Below are 22025 nucleotides of genomic sequence, written 5' to 3'. Positions count from 1 at the left end.
AAATCACTATTAATATTCTGCTGTCTTCATAGCAATCGCTGCACATTGACAGATGAATCCTCCGTATTTTATACATTCATCTCCACCTTCTTTTCATATATTTATTACTGTTATCAGCACCTAAAGTGCTCTGGATTGTATTATATGAATTCTCACGTGTTGGATATTTATTTGCTCATTATTGTCACATTATTGGAATCGCCATTAATTACATCCTTGTACACCGATGTCATGTCAGCTTTGATGCATCAATTCATTTGCCAATCACTACAGCAGCCCCTCCATTCCATATATATACCAATCACATTACATACCCATAAGATATCGGGTGCCTGCGGCAGCGGGTCACTTTTCATCATTATATCTAATTCAAAGTGGGAGTATCCACTACACAGTTATTATGCCCCCCCACCAACTCACATCCCACCCCTATCCCCCCTCCTAGCAGAAATCTACCCCCCAATCCCTCCTCCTTGCAAAAATCCTCCCAATCCCTCCTTCTAGCAACAACCCCCCCAATCCATTCTCCCAGGACAAATCCCCCCAACCCCCCTCCTAACACAAATCCCCCCAACCCCCCTCCTAACACAAATCCTCCTCAATCCCCCGTTCTAGCAACAACCCCCCCAATCCATTCTCCCAGGACAAATCCCCCCAACCCCCCTCCTAACACAAATCCCCCCAACCCCCCTCCTAACACAAATCCTCCTCAATCCCCCCCTTCTAGCAATAACCCCCCCCAATCCATTCTCCCAGCACAAATCCCCCCAACCCCCACTCCCAGCACAAATTCCCCCCCAACCCCCACTCCCAGCACAAATCTCCCCCAACCCCCACTCCCAGCACAAATCCCCCCCCCAACCCCCACTCCCAGCACAAATCCCCCCCCAACCCCACTCCCAGCACAAATCCCCCAGCCCTCACTCCTAACACAAATCCTTCCCCTAGCAAAAAAAATCCCTAAATCCCTTCTTCAAGAGTAAATCCCCCCACAAATCCACAACCCCCTCCAAATTACCCTTTTCCTAGCACACATTCTTCCTCCCTACCCAAATCTCCCCCCAGAAGAAATTTCCCCCTCTTAGCAGAAATTCCCACACCCTTAGGGCAAACATTCCCCGTCCGGCTCAAATCCCCCAAAACTGCCCTAGCACATATCCCCCCCCTATTTCTCCTTCTATCAAATACACCCCCCATCCTGATTACACCTCACAGCACAGATAAATGCCCATCCCCCTTCTCCACAAACATCCAAAGCACAAACTTTTACCCCCCCCCCTCCCCTCCTCTATTGTGTACAATTTCCCTGTGACCTTCCCCTCCTCATCCTCTCCTGTCACTACAGCGCTCCTCCAGCACATGAGACAGGATTGCTCTTAGATGACATTGGGCTGTACACACACACAGTGTCATTACCGCCCCCCATCCACATTTCCTACTGCCGGTGTTCTGTCTAGAAGTGCCCCCCATGGAATAGTGCCCGCGCATGCGCAGGACGGAGCCGCACTTCAGCAGATTTGCCGATCACCTGGAGTGACGTGACCAGGGTGTCGTAGGTGGCATCTCTCGATGGGAGATACAATTTCAGGGCCACAATTGAAACCTATACAAACAGCGGGGGGAGACTGTAGTTCTCACATTGTGCCTCGCTGTTGCGGGCGGCTTTACAGCGTGCTGATGGTGCGGTTTTGTCTGTCGCAGGCGGGTTTGCTGTGTTGAACGGCCGGTTTTGCCTGTGGGAAAGGTCGGGTTGCAACACAGACAAAACCAGCTCTTCAACACACACTAGCCGCCCTCCAGCAGCAGCGATGCACAATCTGAGAACTACGGTCTCCCCCGCTGTTTGTATAGATTTAAATTGTGCCTGTGAAATGGTATCTCCCATCGAGAGACACCTCCTACGGTGTGCGCATGCGCTCTGATTACGTCAGCCCATCTGACCGGCAAATCAGCTGCTGTGCTGTTCCTTATGGCGCATGCGCAGTACATACCGGGCACTATTTGATGGGGGGGCACTTCTCAAAAGAACACCAGGAGATGAGCAGCCCTTGGAGGAGATAGGGGGGCGGTAATCAAAGTGTGTGTGTACAGTCTGATGCCATCTCTCCACTCTGCCACTTCTCCTCTCACTGCTGCAGGATGCCACTGCCTTTTCCCAGCTCTGAGTGCGCATCAGTGGCCAATCAGGCATCACATCAAAGGGAGGGCACAACAGAAATCTGGGTGTAAATCAGCACCCCCCCGGATCCTGCCATGTCTGTGCCTCTCCCACACCTAGGCAACCCTAGGTGTGTGTGTGAGGAGTGGGGGGGGGGTGTGTGTGAGGAGTAGAGAGGGGGGTGTGTGAGGGGTAGAGAGGGGGGTGTGTGAGGAGTAGAGAGGGCACAACTAACGCATGCGTTCTCTTCTGCGTGCGAGCTCGGCGGGTTACCTAAAAAAAAAAAATTTCTTCTTTATTTTACTTGTACTCTGTCCTTTAAAAAAAAAAAAAAAAAATGATAAAAAAAGCATGACAGGACCCCCTAAATGTGAGTTCTGGGGGTCAAGCAGACCTCAGATATCACATTTACACTTAAATGTCTTTTTTTATTTACAAAAAAAAATCCCCTTTTAAGACCATTAGGGGGAAGTGACCTTTTGAAGTCTCTTCCGCCATCCAATGGTATGGAGCAGAGTGGGGGCATCTTTCCCTCACGTGGCATCCAGCCTCACAGGGAAGAGGACGCGATCGTCTCTGCCACTACAGACGGCTCTGGTAAGCGGTGGAGATGACGCAGCACGGCGGACGGGGGGGGGCCTTCTCCCTCCGACGATAAAAGTGATCTTGCGACAAATCCATTGCAGAGACCACTTTTATCTGAAAGCTGACCGCCCGCTGTTGAAGAGGATACCAGGGTTGTGGCATTCCCAACGGTATGCCCACAGGGTGAGCCTGGGCACATCCTAATCACCACGTGCGGCACATATTCCCCTGCTTTACTGACACTGGTCACTGCCCTATTGACACCATCCATGATTTCATGTTTTAATATGTTTGTTTACATTTATTTCTAAACGTCTGTGTATACAAACACTATATTATCAAAAGTATTGGGACACCTGCCTTTACATGAAATTTAATGGCATCCCAGTCTTATTCCGTAGGGCTCAATATTGAGTTGGCCCACCCTTTGCAGCTATAACAGCTTCAACTCTTCTGGGGAGGTTGTCCACAAGGTTTTGGAGTGTGTCTATGGGAATGTTTGACTATTCTTGCAGAAGAACATTGGTAAGGTCAGGCACTGATGTGGACGAGAAGTCCTGGCTCGCAGTCTCTGCTCTAATTCATCCCCAAGGTGTTCTATCAGGTTGGGGTCGGGACTTTTATATATTTAAAAAAAAAACAAAGTTGTCATGAAATTCCACCAAAATAAGATGTATTAAACCTGCCAGATGTCAGGGGATCAAGGGCACCACATCCCAAAGAGATATATACAAATGTAGCACTAACCCCCGAAGGAGCTGCTGGTTAGATTGGGCCACGGGGTGTCCCGTGGTAGATGGCCCAGTAACTTGAGAGACTGACGACAGATCCACTTAAATGGATTTTATTTGCAAAAACCGTAGACAATGAACAGTCTCTTAACATGGGATCAGAGGGTTGGAAAGGAAGTTCAGGTACTCTTATGCCGCGTACACACGATCAAACAATCCCCCCGTGTGTAGCCTCAGGCGGACTTTTTTTTACCCAAAAGTACGGCGGGCTTAGAAAGTAGTTTTGCAGTCCAATCTTTCCGTCGGACTCGCATTTCAGCGGACAATCCGGCCGTGCGTGTGCCAGTCCGCCGTACTTTTGAAATGAACGGACTTTTCCCGCCCGGAGAAAAGTCCACTCATTTTGAGCGCGTCTCCAGGTAGCTGGGGCCAGCGCAGGAGGCGCCACTGAGTACAACCCCCCCCACTGACTACAACCCCCCACTCTGTCCTCTGTCCATGAGATACTGTTATAGCGCCATCAATTTACACAGCACTTTACATATACAGTAAAACCTTGGTTTGAGAGTGTTTTGCAAGACAAGCAAAATGTTTTAAATAAACTGTTTCCACGCCTATATCCATTGAGGTTCTTCGATCCTTGGTGTGTAATCATCGACAAGCCTGAAAAAGCTGCCACTGTGCCGCCCATCTCCCCAGCACTTGCCTTGTCTCGGGTGGGCATGAGGTGACGGTGATGTCCGGTGTCCCCCATTTCTTCCCTGACCCTGATGTCTTCTCCAGCCTGCTCCTCCTCTGCTATGATTGGACACCTATCACATGTCCAATCACAGAGCCTGTCGTTTCAACAAATCAGGTGACAGGTAACACAAACCCTGCGCACCTGATTGGCTGATAGGGGGTTCAATGTTAGCAAAATGAATCCCTTTGTTTTGCTAACATACAGCTGAGTTTTTGGGCGCCTATTAGAGCCGACGGTGGGGATTAGAGCGGTGCCAGGAGACGGGGGGAGGGGGGGGGAGGGTTGGCGGCGCTCCTGTGCCCTTTATGAACACACAGCCGCTGGTGCCATGCAATTATGCTCTCCAACTGCTAGGAGAGCAGCTAGACTCAAAATCAGCTTACTACAGCAGATCAGGCAGCAATTGAGATTGGTTGCCAGAGAATACAGCACATCATTACCACTCAATAACTGGTTGCTAGAGGAAACAGCACACATTACGGCTGCTTTGTTGCTAATAGTTACTGCACATTACGGCTCACTGATTGGTTGCTATAGGTCAGGGATCCTCAAACTACGGCCCTCCAGCTGTTGGAGCTACGCATCCCATGAGGCATTGTAAAACTCTGACATTCACAGACATGACTAGGCATGATGAGAATTGTAGTTTCTGACCAACTGGAGGGCCGTAGTTGGACGACCCCCTGCTATTGGTTACTGTGCATCATTACCACTTAATGGTTGCTAGAGACAACAGCACATCATTAAAGCTCACTGCTTGGTTGCCTGTGACATCTCCAGTAGGCACTGCAGCAAGGTCTATATCCTGGCAGTGGCTCAGCAACACATCTTCTCACTCTTCCAGTCTCCCCCACATTGTATTCGCTTGGTGGTTTTTCAGCAGCTCAGTCTCTCACAGGGGGAACTGTACTGCTGTACCGCTCACCAACTCTCCCATAACACTGCGCCATCCTGGTGAATTTTTGCCTGGGCAAATCTTGCTCCCTTTACAAAAAGTAGGGTTGAGTTCAGGCCTCATGGACTATGGTGAATAGGCCATTCCTTGAGACTACATGTCCCATTCATGCCCCTCAAGTCTCTTCTGATTGGCAGCTCATTCTTCTTAGCTGGAGAGAGGGGGGAAGAGGGAGCGAGCAGTGATTAGACAGGGCTGGTGCTGACAGGAGGGGGGGGGGCAGGAGGTTGCGAGCGCACAGACAACCTGCAGCTGCGCCTTTTCCCTGTGATAGCACAGCAGACCCGAGACCTGTAATGCCTGTGCAGCGGTGTGAGGGGAGAGCGCTCAGCTACACTGATATGATAGGGAGGCAGCATGGGCCCCTGTAGCTATGAGCAACCCTGGGCTCAAGGGGCAGCTGCTTTGGTCCCCACAAAAATAACTGGGCCCGGGGCAGCTTCTCCTTTTGCCCGCCTGACTGGATCTCTTCGCACACACCTTAGCCTGCTCAGGCCACATACCTCTGGTCCACTTTTCCCTGCTCATACCACACCCTGGCTTGGAGTTAGCGGAACACACTTTCACCCTGAATCTGATGGAGCCAATGCACCTCGTTAATATGTGGCCTGCAGTATACCCTTTTAATGCTGCAGAGGATGCATGAAAAAGACCATTTAAACAGCCTTGCAAATACCACACACAATGTCTGCTGGACTGAATAGAAAATAAATAAAAAAGACACATTAACAAAACCATAATTGTGTTTTAATGTTTTATTTTTATTTTTTTAAACAAATATATTATAATGGAGTCAATATCAGCAAATTGAGATATATACTGTAAATAAATGGGAAAAAAATGTCATTTTTCACACACAAGCAGTGGGGGGAAAAAAAATGAAGAGAGCAAGAAAATAAAGATTAATAAAAGTTTAAAATACTACTGGGGTAATGGGGGGGGGGGGGGGTGTTTGAACCAAGAGTTGCACTATAAACATTAGTCCTTTAAAAAAAACGAATAAAAAAAGCAGGGGGGGGGGGGGGCTAGAAATACATCTGGACGTCCATTTGTTTTCATTGAAAAAAAATCAAAAATGAATCTCCTGATGTAATAAAGAATATACAAAATCTAGAAATAATATGGCTTTAGTGCCTGCCCCAGATATTTAACCTGAATAGATCCCCAAGCAAAATACAGAATTAAAGTGCTTTGTAATATTAACCCCTTCAGATCCGCATTATAGCCGAATGACGGCTACAGTGTGGACCTACATTGCCAGGAGGCCATCAATAGACGCCCCCCCCCGCACTGTGATCACCGAGTCAATGAGAGGAGCGCGAGGAGAAAAAAATAGCCAATCACTGGCTTCTGTGCAAAGGACATCAGTCCCGAAGAGGAAGATGCACAGCCATCTCATCTGTGCCCACCAGTGCCGCCTGCCAGTGCCCACAGTGGCACGAATCACAAATCAGTGCCATCTATCAATGCTCACTAGTGATGCCAATCAGTGCCACCTTGCAGTGCTGCCTATCAGTGTCACCTACCAGTGCCACCTATTAGTACCCCTTCTCAGTGCCCACCAGTGTCACCTATCAATGCCCTTCAGTGCCACCTCAAAGCAGTTTTATCATTTGTACATCAATGAAGGAGAAAAATTTCCAGTTTTCAACATTTTATAACAAAATATATATGTATATAAGGTATATATATTACCATTATCATTGAAAGTAAAGAAAATCCCACATTTTGGGGTGTCCCCAGAAAAGTAATTGAGAGGAAATCTTCCAATGGGGACACCAGTTCTGGTCACTTGGGGTTCCCCAAGGGATTCCCTTAAAGCGGTAGTAAACTGCAGTAAAACAAAACAAAAAAAAACTTCCCCCGTAAGGCAATGTCATAATGTGCTAGTATGTATCGTATACTAGCACATTAATAGAGACTTACCTTAAAACAAAGCCATGCAATGGCGCACTTTCACTGCTGACAGGACTTCCATCTTCATCCGGCCTCCCGGGTTCTTGGCCTCCGGGTACATGAGTGGCCAGGGGCGCTATGACGTCACTCCCGCCCATGCGCATAGGAGCCGCCATTTATGGCATGGGCTCTGACGGTCTGGCACTGTATGCTTCCTCTCACATCCTGTTTGGCTATGAGACAGGAAGTGAGGGAAAATCTCCAAAATGGGACACAGATGGTGAATACAAATCATAATAATAATAATAATAATAATAATAAAAAAAATCTGGCAGGGGTTATAACCCTCTCTTGCTCTATCCAAAAATAAAACGTTTTACCTATACTTCCATTTTTAATTAGGGTTGACCCAATACCACTTTAAGACGGAGTACAAGTACTGATCATTTTATTTATAAAATTCTTGCTGATACCGATTGCTGATACTTTTTTTTTATGTCATGTGACAGTGACACTAATATGCAGTACTGATGGGCACTGATAGGTGGCACTGATGAGGTGTGGACTTTGTAGGGCAGCTACAGCACTGGAAACAAGTTACATATTTCACCCTAAAATAAGGCGACCAGATTTTTAAAATGAAATACGGGAACATATTTTTATTTTTTACTAGTAATGGCAGCAATCAGTGACTCATAGCGGGACTGCGATATTGCGGTGGACAAATCGTACACTAATGCCACTTACACACGACTGGTTTTCCCGTCGGAATAAACTTCGAAGGTTTTTCTGACGGAAAATCACGTGTCTTGCCTACACACAATCACACCAAAGTCCGACCGCCTAGAACGCGGTGACGTGCAACACGTACGACGGGACTAGAAAAGGGAAGTTCAATAGCCAGTAGCCAATAGCTGCCGTCTCGTACTTGCTTCAGAGCATGCGTCGTTTTTGGAACAGCATACAGACGAGGGTTTTCCCCATAGGAATTGGTTCCGCCGGAAATATTTAAAACTATTTTCTATTTCTAGGTCCGTCAGAATTTTCGAAAAAAAAATAAAAGTCAGTTGAGGCCCACACTCGATGGGAATATCCGATGAAAAGATTCCGTCTGACTTTTTCTGTTGGACATTCCACTCGTGTGTACGCGGCATTAGTGACACTTTTGACACTTTGTGGGAACCAGTGACACTAATACAGCGATCAGTGCTAACAATATGTACTGAGAGAGAGCCCCATGTAATCTCTTCTGACAGCAGCAATGTGCGGTTTGTTTTTCCCTGCAAAGCAGGAAGTAGAAAACAGCACAGAGCACACACAGTACCACATGTTCATCACACGTTTAACCCTTTGATCGCCCAAGATGGTAAACCCTTCCCTGCCAGTGTCATTAGTACAGTGACAGTGCATATTTTTAGCACTGATCACTGTATTGGTGTCACTGGTTCACAAAAATGTGCTTGTAAGGTGTCCAGTTTTAAGTCCCGATACGAGTCCCTGATCACCGCCATTACTAGTAAAAAAAAAAAAAAAGAAATAAAAAAAAATCCATAAATATATCCCATAGTCTGTAAACACAATAACTTTTGTGCAAACCAATCAATCTTCGCTTATTGGGATTTTGTACCAAAAATATGTAGCAGAATACATATTGGCCTAAACTGATAATGAAATGTGATTTTTTTTTTTTTACATTTTTTATCGGATGTGTTTAAGGCTGGGTTCACACCAGTGCGATGCAGAAACCCTGCGAGTTCCGGCATCGCACCCGACTCACACAGCACTTCACATTGCCATATGCGAACCACTCTGAGTGTCAATATAATGTTAATGACGCCCCCATTTCAGCTCGCATACCGCACTGCGAACTGTCTGTTTGGCCATGAATCGGATCGCATAGGTGTGAACACCCCTGCGATTCAATTCTTGTGCAGACCAGCAGACCAAAAATAGTTTCCTGTGCGAGTTTGGTCCGAATGCGACTATCTGTATGGCTGAAATCGCATCGTACGGACATTGCATGTGAATTGCACTACAGTGCGGTGCAAATCACATGCGATCTCACACAGCGAACCAGTGTGAATCGGCCCTTATAGCACAAAGCAAAAAATATTTATTTGTTCCAAAATTGTCTTTTTTTTTCTATCTATCTTGTTTCTAGAGCAAAAAAAAAAAAAGCAAAGGTGATCAAATACCACCAAAAGAAAGCTGTATTTGTGGGGGGGGGGGGGGGGAGGACATTTTATTTGGGTACAGAGTCGTGCAATTGTTAGTTAAAATAACGCAGTGCCATATCGCAAGAAATGGCTCGGTCATTAAGGGGGGGGTGGGGTAAATCTTCCGGACCTGAAGTGGTTAATGTCCGAAATATATATATATATATATATATATATATATATATATATATATATATAAAAAAACGTAATTCACACTACATTCAGTCCAGTGCATTTTTCCCCCAAACGCATTGGAAAGTAGGTTATATGATTTCCAATGACATAGGTCCCCCCAGTGCAGTGCCCCGGGGCTTTCCAGTTCCAGAAAAAAAAGCAGCATTTTTGCTACACTGGAAGGCAATAAAACGCATAGAAAACTGCACTGGAATGCATCAAAAATGCACCGGACCCCAGTACAGTAAAAAACTGAAAAAAAAAAGAAAAAAGCATCTGGAAGTGCATCAAACACACACCGGAACGCACCAAAAACGCATTAAACACATTCATGCAAAACACATGCGGAAGGCGTTTTTGCGGAGTGAAGCAGCCCTAAGTGTTCCCTAAGTTAATCTCCTTACATATGTCACCGTTATTTCCCACTTCAATCGTCTTCTCCATTGGAATATAACATGAAATGTACCTGAAGAGTAAATAAAGGAACTCGGGATGCACACAAACGTTTTGGCCCCTCCCACATGATCGGCGCGCTCTGATCTGTGCATTTTTCAGGTGGATCTGAGCGGGCCCCCCATTGACTCCAATGGGGAGACGGATGTCAGCAGAGATGTGTCCCCCGACACCCACCTGCCATCCGAGCCGCTAAAAACAGACGTATGGCGACACGTTCAGCCAGCCGCCTGATTGGATGTCATCTATTGCAGCTTAACGATCAGTAGATGTGGTGGCTGTATTCGTTTTTCTTTTTTAAGGGCTCTTTCACATAGACGTGTCCGTGTACGGACTCCGCTTTGCTCAGTAGGGATCGCTCCGTTGATCCCCGCTCAGCAGGTGGATGACAGCTCCATCTCTGTACACTGTGCAGGACGGACCTATCAGAGCTCCGCTCTCCCCTATGGGGAATGGGATGAAGATAGACTGTAGAGTTCGTCTTCATCTGATCCGCCAGATGGATGGAAAATAGGGTTTCCATCCGTCTGACTTCAACGGGTCGGATGTCGGTGGACATGTCACCGCTGACATCCGACCCTCCATAGACCTGTATGGATCCTCTGTTCAGGTCCCCCTAAAAAACTGACAGGAGGACCTGAGTGGTCCGCCCGTGTGAAAGGGACCGAAGGCTTTTCCCCTTGGTAATCTGGCCAGTAACACACCTCCTGTACTAGACTGCCCCCACTCTGGATGAAGGAGCACAGGGGGCACATCTTAGGACAGAAGCATTGTTGGTCTGGGGGGAGGGGGGATTAGATGTACTAGCAGATTTACATACACTACCAAATTGGAGCCAATCTCCAGGTCACACTTTAGACTTACAAGCAGTTAGAACGAACATGGAGGGGGGGTGATGGAGGGGTAGATGAGTGAACACGGGGGGGGGGTGATGGGGGGCAGATGAGCGAACAAGGAGGGGGGGTGATGGAGGGGTAGATAAGTGAACACGGTTGGGTGATCCGGGGTAGATGAGTGAACACGGAGGGGGGAGTTATGAAGGGTAGATGAGGGGTAGATGAGTGAACACGGAGGGGGGAGTTATGAGGGGTAGATGAGTGAACACAGAAGGGGGTGATGGGGGTAGATGAGTGAACACAGAAGGGGGGTGATGGGGGGGTAGATGAGTGAACACAGAGGGGGAGTTATGAGGGGTAGATGAGTGAACACAGAAGGGGGGTGATGGGGGTAGATGAGTGAACACAGAGGGGGAGTTATGAGGGGTAGTTAAATGAACACAGAAGGGGGAGTTATGAGGGGTAGATGAGTGAACACAGAAGGGGGTTGATGGGGGGTAGATGTTGTTACACCCAACAGAGTTTTGCATTTTAGACGTATTTATAACAGTAAAGTTAGTTTCTATAGTGAAATACAGGACTTAGAACGTCTGACTGCTTAGATGTTGAATTTTAAAAGCAGTGAAGTTCTGTCAGATTAGCAAACCTATGAGCTCCCGTATTTCACTGCGATTTTCAGCGACTGATGGCAAATAACCACAATTTTTATCATTTTTATTGATATTTATCGCTATTACTAACCCTTATTAGAATATTATCATTAATTTTGTAGTTTTTTGCAGGTATACAGACATTCAACAAGATGCCTCGGCCTTCACGTCCCAGATCCCGGCGAAGGCGCTCACGCCAGGACAGCGACGAGTCACCAATCGCCCACAGGACGCGATCCAGAGCCCCACATCAGCGGAGACAGGAGGCAGACCCACCCAGGAACAGGAGCCGTTCGCCGAGAGACCGCGACAGGGTGGCTGAACATCTTCCAGCACCGCCGCCGGCCATGGAGCTGCGTGGCGAGGAGCAGGTGAGATGTACAATTTGTCTTCTAGGGTATGAACCTGGAGAAGACACGGCCATTCTGACCTGCGGTCACGAGTTCCACATGGGCTGCATCGAACATTGGATCGAGCAAAGCGCAACCTGTCCACTGTGCCGTGCTCTTATTCACATCCCCCAGCAGGACCAGCAGGACCACGGAATCCGCTTTTTTAACATTGTCATCGATGAGGGGCTCAACGACAGGTTTGAGATTGAGCTTGATGAAAATGAGTATGCGTTGTACTTTAACATGCAACACCTGATGCTTCACTTTCAGAATTTTGAAGAGGACGATGAGGACGATGAGGACGATGAGTATGCGTATGGGTGGTAATGTGGTAATGATCCCTATAGAGCAGGGCTCAACAAATCCCAGGCGCCAGGTCACCATTGCGACTAGAAATTGTGCCCCGGGGCCTGGGCTTTTGTCAGTGACAGGTGCCCCTGCTACAGGGCGGGCTGTGGGGTCTTGACCGGGAAAGTGGAGGTGCCTTGCAGGTAAAGTGATTAGCGGCAGGAGTGGGGATGGAGCAGGAAGGGAGCAACGCAACAGCCGCTGACATGGCGAGAGCTTCCTCCTCCCTTCTTCACACTCTGTTGGCAGAGCAGCGCCACGGTGTGAAATTGTATGGAGAGAGAGAGAGGAGCTGTCAAAATTGAGGTTGAATGTCGGGGTGGGCGGGACCCGGGATGGGCGAGACCCAGCTATCCAACACCTGCCCCTTTCTTAAACAGCCCAATCATTGGCTGGATAGCTGCCGGGTCCCGCCCACCCCGTGTCCCGCCCACCCCGTGTCCCGCCCACCCCGTGTCCCGACCACCTCCGACATCACTCTGAATTTGTCAGCTCCTCTTTCTCCATACAGTTTCACACACCGCAGTGCTGCAGAGAGCATTCAGTTACACTATCTGCTGTGAAACCCACCATTGCCATCCAGTGCCATCTGCCAATACCAACCAGTGACACATGCCAACCATTGCCACCTGCCAGTGCCAACCATTGCCACCTGCCAGTGCCAACCATTGCCACCTGCCAGTGCCAACCAGTTCCACCTCAGTGCTGCCCAGTGCCACCTTTCAGTGCTGCCCATCAGTGTCACCTGTTAGTGCTGCCCATCAGTGCCCATCAGTGCCACCTCAGTGTTGCCTATAAGTGCCACCTATCAGTTCCCATCAGTGGCACATCAGTGCTGCCTATTGGTGCCCATCAGTGCTTCCTGTCAGTGCCCATCAGTTCCAACCTCAAAGCCACCTCATCAGTGCAGCCCATCAGTGCTCATCAGTGCCATCTCATCAGTGCCCAAGGAGTAGTTTCATCCTGATACAGCTTCAAGCTTTCCAGGAGAGTGCGCCAGACAATTACTACCGAAAAGGGGTCGCCTCATCCTGATGCAGCGTCAACCTTTCCAGGTTGGCGCTCCAGACAATTACTACCGAAAAGGGGTCGCCTCATCCTGATGTAGCGTCAAGCTTTCCAGGTTGGCGCTCCAGACAATTACTACCGAAAAGGGGTCGCCATATCCTGATGCAGCGTCAAGCTTTCCAGGAGAGCGCTCCAGACAATTATCACCAAAAAGGAGTCCCTTCATTCTGATGAAGTTGAGGATTCCAGACCAGACTACAAAATGTAGTTACAAACTCAACATATAAACAGCAAAACACATTTTTTTTTTTTTAAATCTTACAAAGATGGAGAGGGATTGTTGGGTATAAGGGGTGGAGGAGGCCGGATTTTTTTTTCCACTAAACAATATCCTTATTTTTCATTAAAAATTCATACACATCCATTAGTTAATGGTCCTCCTACACCCCTTCTTTTTCCCCTCACGTCTGTTTCGAATGAGCAGTGCACGTTAGTTGCAGTCATGTACACTGCTCTATGAACACTACAAAGCCCAGAGCCCAAAGATTATAGGCCAAATCTTATAGCCCAGAGCATAAAGTCTAAAGCCCATTGCCCTTTTCAGGAAGTTGGATGATAAAATAAATGAAGGGACCAGAGTTTAGTGTCAATTCTTTACCAAAGTACACAAAAGAAGTGTGATTGGGCGGCTAATTGGGGAGAAGAAAGCCCACAGTCCAAAAGCCCATAGCTACGTTTTTGGGTTAAGAACACATACTTAAATTGAATATATACTTTTAAACCAGAGTTTACTATATGAGTAGTGTGTGACAGGTCCTCTTTATGGACCCCACATCTCTCCTCCAGGCTGGAAAGGCTGAGATCGTTAAAAATAAAAAAATAAAGTCCTCGCTTCGGCAGGACATATACTAAAATTGGAACGATACAGAGAAGATTAGCATGGCCCCTGCGCAAGGATGACACGCAAATTCGTGAAGCGTTCCATAAAAAAAAAAAAAATAAATAAATAAATAAAATGAACGCTCTCGGCTTTGTTTACATCCGCCAGCCCGGACGTGACATAACGTCATAAATCTCTACGGTAAACTTCCGTTGGTGACGATTCTTTCTCTGGGTCGCCAATTGTACAGGCAAGCCCACGAAGAGCACCGGAGAGTGGGGGGGGGGAGACATCCCCTCCCGCCGCCTGTAAGAACGGTCAATCGGCTGAGCTGTTGGGATTGTTCTTACGGTGCGCAGTGTCGCTGGCCGAAAAAATACAATACATCATTCAGATATCCCCCTCAAAGTCTATGACGTCATATCACATACTTTGGACATGAAGTGGTTAAACTACCGGACCTCTCCCTTTCCCCTCACCTCTGTTTGAAAAAAAAAATGTAAAAATGCAAAAAAATTTTTTTTAGTAAACATAGATAAGATAGTGATATTCTAAGACAGTATGTATGATTTTTGTTCTTGTATAGATTTTTATAGATAAGATGGATATTATTAAGTCCTTGTACTTGTAAATTATTTGTCATGAAATTGCTTCTTATGTGCGTTTCCGATTCCTTGTCACATCCTCTGTTAACTCCCAAACCCCTCCCTTTCCCCTCACCTCTGTTTGAAAAAAAAAAAAAAAAAAAAAAAAAATTATATATTTATATATATTTTGTAAATAGAGATAGGATAGTGATATGATAAAATGGTATGTATGTTTTTGGTCTTGTTTTAAAAAAAAAAATCTAATATAAAGATAGACATTTTAGTTAACGTCCTTGTAAACTATTTGTCATGGAATTGTCTCTGTATGTTTGTGCCTCCCTCTGTCATTCTCCATTAATTCCCAAACCTCTCCTTTAGCTCACAGTCCAAAGCCCACAGCCCATATCCCATATCCCAAAACCTGCAGCCCAAAGCCCAGTGGAGGTCCATCCATAGGGGGTGCCCAGGCGCTGCCCACCCCCCTCCCATGTAGTCAAAAAAAAAAATACAAAAAAAAAGATTTTTTTAAACATGTCCCTTTAAGAAATTTTTTTTTTAAATTTCCCTCCCAATGTGCACTGGCGCCGGGCGCAGTGCAATATAGGAAGCACCACGTCTATGCAATCACAAGATTGCAGACGAGGTGCTTCATTTGGCCAAAAAAAGAGCGCTCTGCGGCGCAGCCGATCGCGCCACAGCTTCCGGCACGATCGACTGACCGAGCAAGTGCATAGACTTGCACATGAGTGAGCGGTGGGCGGTGCTTCCGACGTCACTCAAGGAAGTGACGTTGGCACGGTACTTCTCTGTTCTGCCCGCCTAAGAGGTAAGGGGCTGCCGCATGGCAGCTCAGAAATTCTTGATTATTCATTCATTGTTAACCATCATTTGCTTAGCAGGTATTCAGTTGCAGAGCGGATTTATTTATCTTGACAGCAACAGCGTTTGCTCCCACGATACATAAAGCCGTGACTCCAGCGATGTAGGAGGTGATTTCACCACCACAGTTAAACAACGAAAAAAAAGAGCATATATGCCAAAGCATGGGGGCAGCAGGGGCGGAGGAGCGATTTGCTCCTAAATTTTGGGGCGGATGCCCCCATGCTTCGGCATATATAAATGGTGCACGTATGCCCATCATTAGAAGTGGGTGGATGAGGGAGGTATCTAATGGTGGGCATACCCACCGATCAATCTCTTTTTTTCGTTCAGCCCACAGGCTGCATGAGAAAAAAAAGAGATTACAATATATGCCCAACAAGGACCAGCAATGTACTGGTATGTTGCTGGACTGAGTGGTTATACCAGAATGATGCCTGCAGGTTTAGGTATCATCCTTTTCAGGCAGCGGTCGGCTTTCATGTAAAAGCAATCCTAAGGGCTAATTAGGCTCTAGACTGCTTTTACAAGCAGTGGGAGGGAATGCCCCCCCACCATCTTCCATGTTCTTCTCTGGCTCTCCTATCCCAACAGGGAGCCTGAGAATGCAGCTGGTGATTCGGCCAGCTGACTATAGAGCTCATCAGAGATCAGAATGGCTCCAATCATCTCTATGGTCTAAGAAAGCGGAAGCTACGAGCATTTCATGACTTAGATTTCGCCGAATGTAAACAGCGCCATTAGGAAATTGGGAAAGCATTTCATCACACCGATCTTGGTGTTGTCAGATGCTTTGAGGGCAGAGGAGAGATCTAGGGTCTAATAAAACCCATTTAAAAAAAAAAAAAAAGCACCTCTGTCCCCCCCCGCTCTCGCGCAAATGCAAGCATCAGTCTGGCGTCAAATGTAAACAGCAATTGCACCATGTGAGGCATCGCCGCGAAGGTCAGATCGAGGGCAGTAAATTTAGAAGTAGACCTCCCCTGTAAATTTAAAGTGGTACCCTGTAAAGGCTTTTAAAGGCTTTTAAAAATGTATGTAGTTTGACGCCATTGCATGTTTGTGCTCAATTTTAAAGCAGGTCGTGTTTCGTATCCATGTACTCAGCCAAAGATCATCTTTTTTATTTCATCAAACATTTGGTCAATTTAGTGTGTTTTAGCGCATTCAAATTTAAAAAAGTGTGTTTATTCCCCAAAAAATGCGTTTGAAAAATCGCTTCGCAAACGCTGTGTGCAAAAAATAAATAAATGAAACAACCACCATTTTAATCTGCAGGGCCTTTGCTTTAAAATATATATAATGTTTGGGGGTTCAAAGTCATTTTCTTGCAAAAAATGTTTTTTTCATGTAAACAAAAAGTGTCAGAAAGGGCTTTGTCTTCAAGTGGTTAGAAGAGTGGGTGATGTGCGACATAAGCTTCTAAATGTTGTGCATAAAATGCCAGGATAGTTCAAAACCCCCTCAAATTACCCCATTTTGGAAAGTAGACACCCCAATGACCCATTTGCTGAGAGGTATGGTGAGCATTTTGCAGACCATTTTTTTGTGCCATCTTGGCATTTTATGGCCTTCGAAACTGAGATAGGTAGTGAGGAGTGAAATCAAAAATTTACACCCTTAGAAAGCCTGCAGGCGGTGATTGGTTTTTGCTTGCCCCGTACGCGGCTAGGCTAGATATGTGCAATTTACAGTTTGTAGATATGTGCAATTTACAGAATGGAGATATGTGCTATTTACGGGTTTGTAGATATATGCGATTTGCATGTTGTAGATATGTGCGATTTGCATGTTAACCATCATTTGCTTAGCAGGTACGCCATTCAGTTGCAGCGCGGATTTATTTATCTTGACAGCAACAGTGTTTGCTCCCACGATACATAAATCCGTGACTCCATCTCTGTAGGAGGTGATTTCACCACCACAGTTAAACAAAAAAAAAAGAGTATATATGCCGAAGCATGGGGCAGCAGGGGCGGAGAGCGATTTGCTCCTAACGTTTGGGGCGGATGCCCCCATGCTTCGGCATATATAAATGGTGCACGTATGCCCATCATTAGAAGTGGGTGGATGAAGGGAGGTATCTAATGGTGGGCATACCCACCGATCAATCTCTTTTTTTCGTTCAGCCCACAGGCTGCATGAAAAAAAAAAAGAGATTACAATATATGCCCAACAAGGACCAGCAACGTACTGGTATGTTGCTGGACTGAGTGGTTATACCAGGATGATGCCTGCAGGTTTAGGTATCATCCTTTCCAGGCAGTGGTCGGCTTTCATGTAAAAGCAATCCTATCGGCTAATTAGCCTCTAGACTGCATTTACAAGCAGGGGGAGAGAATGCCCCCCACCACCATCTTCCATGTTTTTCTCTCGCTCTCCTGTCCCAACAGGGAGCCTGAGAATGCAGCCGGTGATTCGGCCAGCTGACTATAGAGCTCATCAGAGACCAGAATGGCTCCAATCATCTCTATGGTCTAAGAAACTGGAAGCTACGAGCATTTCATGACTTTGATTTCGCCGGATGTAAACATCGCCATTAGGAAATTGGGAAAGCATTTTATCACACCGATCTTGGTGTTGTCAGATGCTTTGAGGGCAGAGGAGAGATCTAGGGTCTAATAGAACCCATTTAAAAAAAAAAAAATGAAAAAAAAAAAAAAAGCACCCCTGTCCCCCCCCTGCTCTCGCGCAAATGCAAGCATCGGTCTGGCGTCAACTGTAAACAGCAATTGCACCATGCGAGGCATCGCCGTGAAGGTCAGATCGAGGGCAGTAATTTTAGCAGTAGAACTCCCCTGTAAATTAAAAGTGGTACTCTGTAAAGGCTTTTAAAGGCTTTTAAAAATGTATGTAGTTTGACGCCATTGCATGTTTGTGCTCAATTTTAAAGCAGGTCGTGTTTCGTATCCATGTACTCAGCCAAAGATCATCTTTTTTTATTTCATCAAACATTTGGGCAATATAGTGTGTTGTAGCGCATTCAAATTTTAAAAAGTGTGTTTATTCCCCAAAAAATGCATTTGAAAAATCGCTTCGCAAATACTGTGTGAAAAAAAAAAATTAAACACCCACCATTTTAATCTGCAGGGCCTTTGCTTTAAAAAATATATAATGTTTGGGGGTTCAAAGTCATTTTCTTGCAAAAATATTTTTCTCATGTAAACAAAAAGTGTCAGAAAGGGCTTTGTCTTCAAGTGGTTAGAAGAGTGGGTGATGTGCGACATAAGCTTCTAAATGTTGTGCATAAAATGCCAGGATAGTTCAAAACCCCCTCAAATTACCCCATTTTGGAAAGTAGACACCCCAATGACCCATTTGCTGAGAGGTATGGTGAGCATTTTGCAGACCATTTTTTTGTGCCATCTTGGCATTTTATGGCCTTCGAAACTGAGATAGGTAGTGAGGAGTGAAATCAAAAATTTACACCCTTAGAAAGCCTGCAGGCGGTGATTGGTTTTTGCTTTCCCCGTACGCGGCTAGGCTAGATATGTGCAATTTACAGTTTGTAGATATGTGCAATTTACAGAATGGAGATATGTGCTATTTACGGGTTTGTAGATATATGCGATTTGCATGTTGTAGATATGTGCGATTTGCATGTTAACCATCATTTGCTTAGCAGGTACGCCATTCAGTTGCAGCACAGATTTATTTATCTTGACAGCAACAGCGTTTGCTCCCACGATACATAAAGCCGTGACTCCCTCACTGTAGGAGGTGATTTCACCACCACAGTTAAACAACGAAAAAAAAGAGCATATATGCCAAAGCATGGCGGCAGCAGGGGCGGAGGAGCGATTTGCTCCTAAATTTTGGGACGGATGCCCCCATGCTTCGGCATATATAAATGGTGCACGTATGCCCATCATTAGAAGTGGGTGGATGAGGGAGGTATCTAATGGTGGGCATACCCACCGATCAATCTCTTTTTTTCGTTCAGCCCACGGGCTGCAAGAGATTACAATATATGCCCAACAAGGACCAGCAACGTACTGGTATGTTGCTGGACTGAGTGGTTATACCAGAATGATGCCTGCAGGTTTAGGTATCATCCTTTTCAGGCAGCGGTCGGCTTTCATGTAAAAGCAATCCTAAGGGCTAATTAGCCTCTAGACTGCTTTTACAAGCAGTGGGAGGGAATGCCCCCATGCCCCCCACCATCTTCCATGTTCTTCTCTGGCTCTCCTATCCCAACAGGGAGCCTGAGAATGCAGCTGGTGATTCGGCCAGCTGACTATAGTGCTCATCAGAGATCAGAATGGCTCCAATCATCTCTATGGTCTAAGAAACCGGAAGCTACGAGCATTTCATGACTTAGATTTCGCCGAATGTAAACAGCGCCATTAGGAAATTGGGAAAGCATTTCATCACACCGATCTTGGTGTTGTCAGATGCTTTGAGGGCAGAGGAGAGATCTAGGGTCTAATAAAACCCATTTAAAAAAAAAAAAAAAGCACCTCTGTACCCCCCCGCTCTCGCGCAAATGCAAGCATCGGTCTGGCGTCAAATATAAACAGCAATTGCACCATGCGAGGCATCGCCGCGAAGGTCAGATCGAGGGCAGTAAATTTAGAAGTAGACCTCCCCTGTAAATTTAAAGTGGTACCCTGTAAAGGCTTTTAAAGGCTTTTAAAAATGTATGTAGTTTGACGCCATTGCATGTTTGTGCTCAATTTTAAAGCAGGTCGTGTTTCGTATCCATGTACTCAGCCAAAGATCATCTTTTTTATTTCATCAAACATTTGGTCAATTTAGTGTGTTTTAGCGCATTCAAATTTAAAAAAGTGTGTTTATTCCCCAAAAAATGCGTTTGAAAAATCGCTTCGCAAACGCTGTGTGCAAAAAATAAATAAATGAAACAACCACCATTTTAATCTGCAGGGCCTTTGCTTTAAAATATATATAATGTTTGGGGGTTCAAAGTCATTTTCCTGCAAAAAATGTTTTTTTCATGTAAACAAAAAGTGTCAGAAAGGGCTTTGTCTTCAAGTGGTTAGAAGAGTGGGTGATGTGCGACATAAGCTTCTAAATGTTGTGCATAAAATGCCAGGATAGTTCAAAACCCCCTCAAATGACCCCATTTTGGAAAGTAGACACCCCAATGACCCATTTGCTGAGAGGTATGGTGAGCATTTTGCAGACCATTTTTTTGTGCCATCTTGGCATTTATATGGCTTTCGAAACTGAGATAGGTAGTGAGGAGTGAAATCAAAAATTTACACCCTTAGAAAGCCTGCAGGCAGTGATTGATTTTTGCGTGTCCCGTACGCGGCTAGACTAGATATGTGCAATTTACAGTTTGTAGATATGTGCAATTTACAGAATGGAGATATGTGCTATTTACGGGTTTGTAGATATATGCGATTTGCATGTTGTAGATATGTGCGATTTGCATGTTAACCATCATTTGCTTAGCAGGTACGCCATTCAGTTGCAGCGCGGATTTATTTATCTTGACAGCAACAGTGTTTGCTCCCACGATACATAAATCCGTGACTCCATCTCTGTAGGAGGTGATTTCACCACCACAGTTAAACAAAAAAAAAGAGTATATATGCCGAAGCATGGGGGCAGCAGGGGCGGAGAGCGATTTGCTCCTAACGTTTGGGGCGGATGCCCCCATGCTTCGGCATATATAAATGGTGCACGTATGCCCATCATTAGAAGTGGGTGGATGAAGGGAGGTATCTAATGGTGGGCATACCCACCGATCAATCTCTTTTTTTCGTTCAGCCCACAGGCTGCATGAAAAAAAAAAAGATTACAATATATGCCCAACAAGGACCAGCAACGTACTGGTATGTTGCTGGACTGAGTGGTTATACCAGAATGATGCCTGCAGGTTTAGGTATCATCCTTTTCAGGCAGTGGTCGGCTTTCATGTAAAAGCAATCCTATCGGCTAATTAGCCTCTAGACTGCATTTACAAGCAGGGGGAGAGAATGCCCCCCACCACCATCTTCCATGTTTTTCTCTCGCTCTCCTGTCCCAACAGGGAGCCTGAGAATGCAGCCGGTGATTCGGCCAGCTGACTATAGAGCTCATCAGAGACCAGAATGGCTCCAATCATCTCTATGGTCTAAGAAACTGGAAGCTACGAGCATTTCATGACTTCGATTTCGCCGGATGTAAACATCGCCATTAGGAAATTGGGAAAGCATTTTATCACACCGATCTTGGTGTTGTCAGATGCTTTGAGGGTAGAGGAGAGATCTAGGGTCTAATAGAACCCATTTAAAAAAAAAAAAATGAAAAAAAAAAAAAAAAGCACCCCTGTCCCCCCCTGATCTCGCGCAAATGCAAGCATCGGTCTGGCGTCAACTGTAAACAGCAATTGCACCATGCGAGGCATCGCCGTGAAGGTCAGATCGAGGGCAGTAATTTTAGCAGTAGAACTCCCCTGTAAATTAAAAGTGGTACTCTGTAAAGGCTTTTAAAGGCTTTTAAAAATGTATGTAGTTTGACGCCATTGCATGTTTGTGCTCAATTTTAAAGCAGGTCGTGTTTCGTATCCATGTACTCAGCCAAAGAT

The 22025-nt window shown here is 45.9% G+C and overlaps 1 non-coding gene across 1 annotated transcript; it reads left to right on the top strand.

Moving 5' to 3' along the window:
• Positions 1-14028: 14028 nt before the first annotated feature.
• On the top strand, positions 14029-14135 carry LOC143956198 (U6 spliceosomal RNA). Its single transcript, XR_013269863.1, has one exon. It is a non-coding gene; the product is annotated as a U6 spliceosomal RNA (small nuclear RNA).
• The last annotated feature ends 7890 nt before the right edge of the window (positions 14136-22025 follow it).

Source organism: Lithobates pipiens, unplaced genomic scaffold (genome assembly GCF_037356315.1).
Source record: "Lithobates pipiens isolate NorthernLeopardFrog02 unplaced genomic scaffold, aLitPip1_a1.2 Scaffold_10, whole genome shotgun sequence".
NCBI classification, from domain to species: Eukaryota; Metazoa; Chordata; class Amphibia; order Anura; family Ranidae; genus Lithobates; species Lithobates pipiens.
The sequence above is the reverse complement of the archived record's forward strand: the minus strand, read 5'-3'. Positions and strand labels throughout refer to the sequence as shown.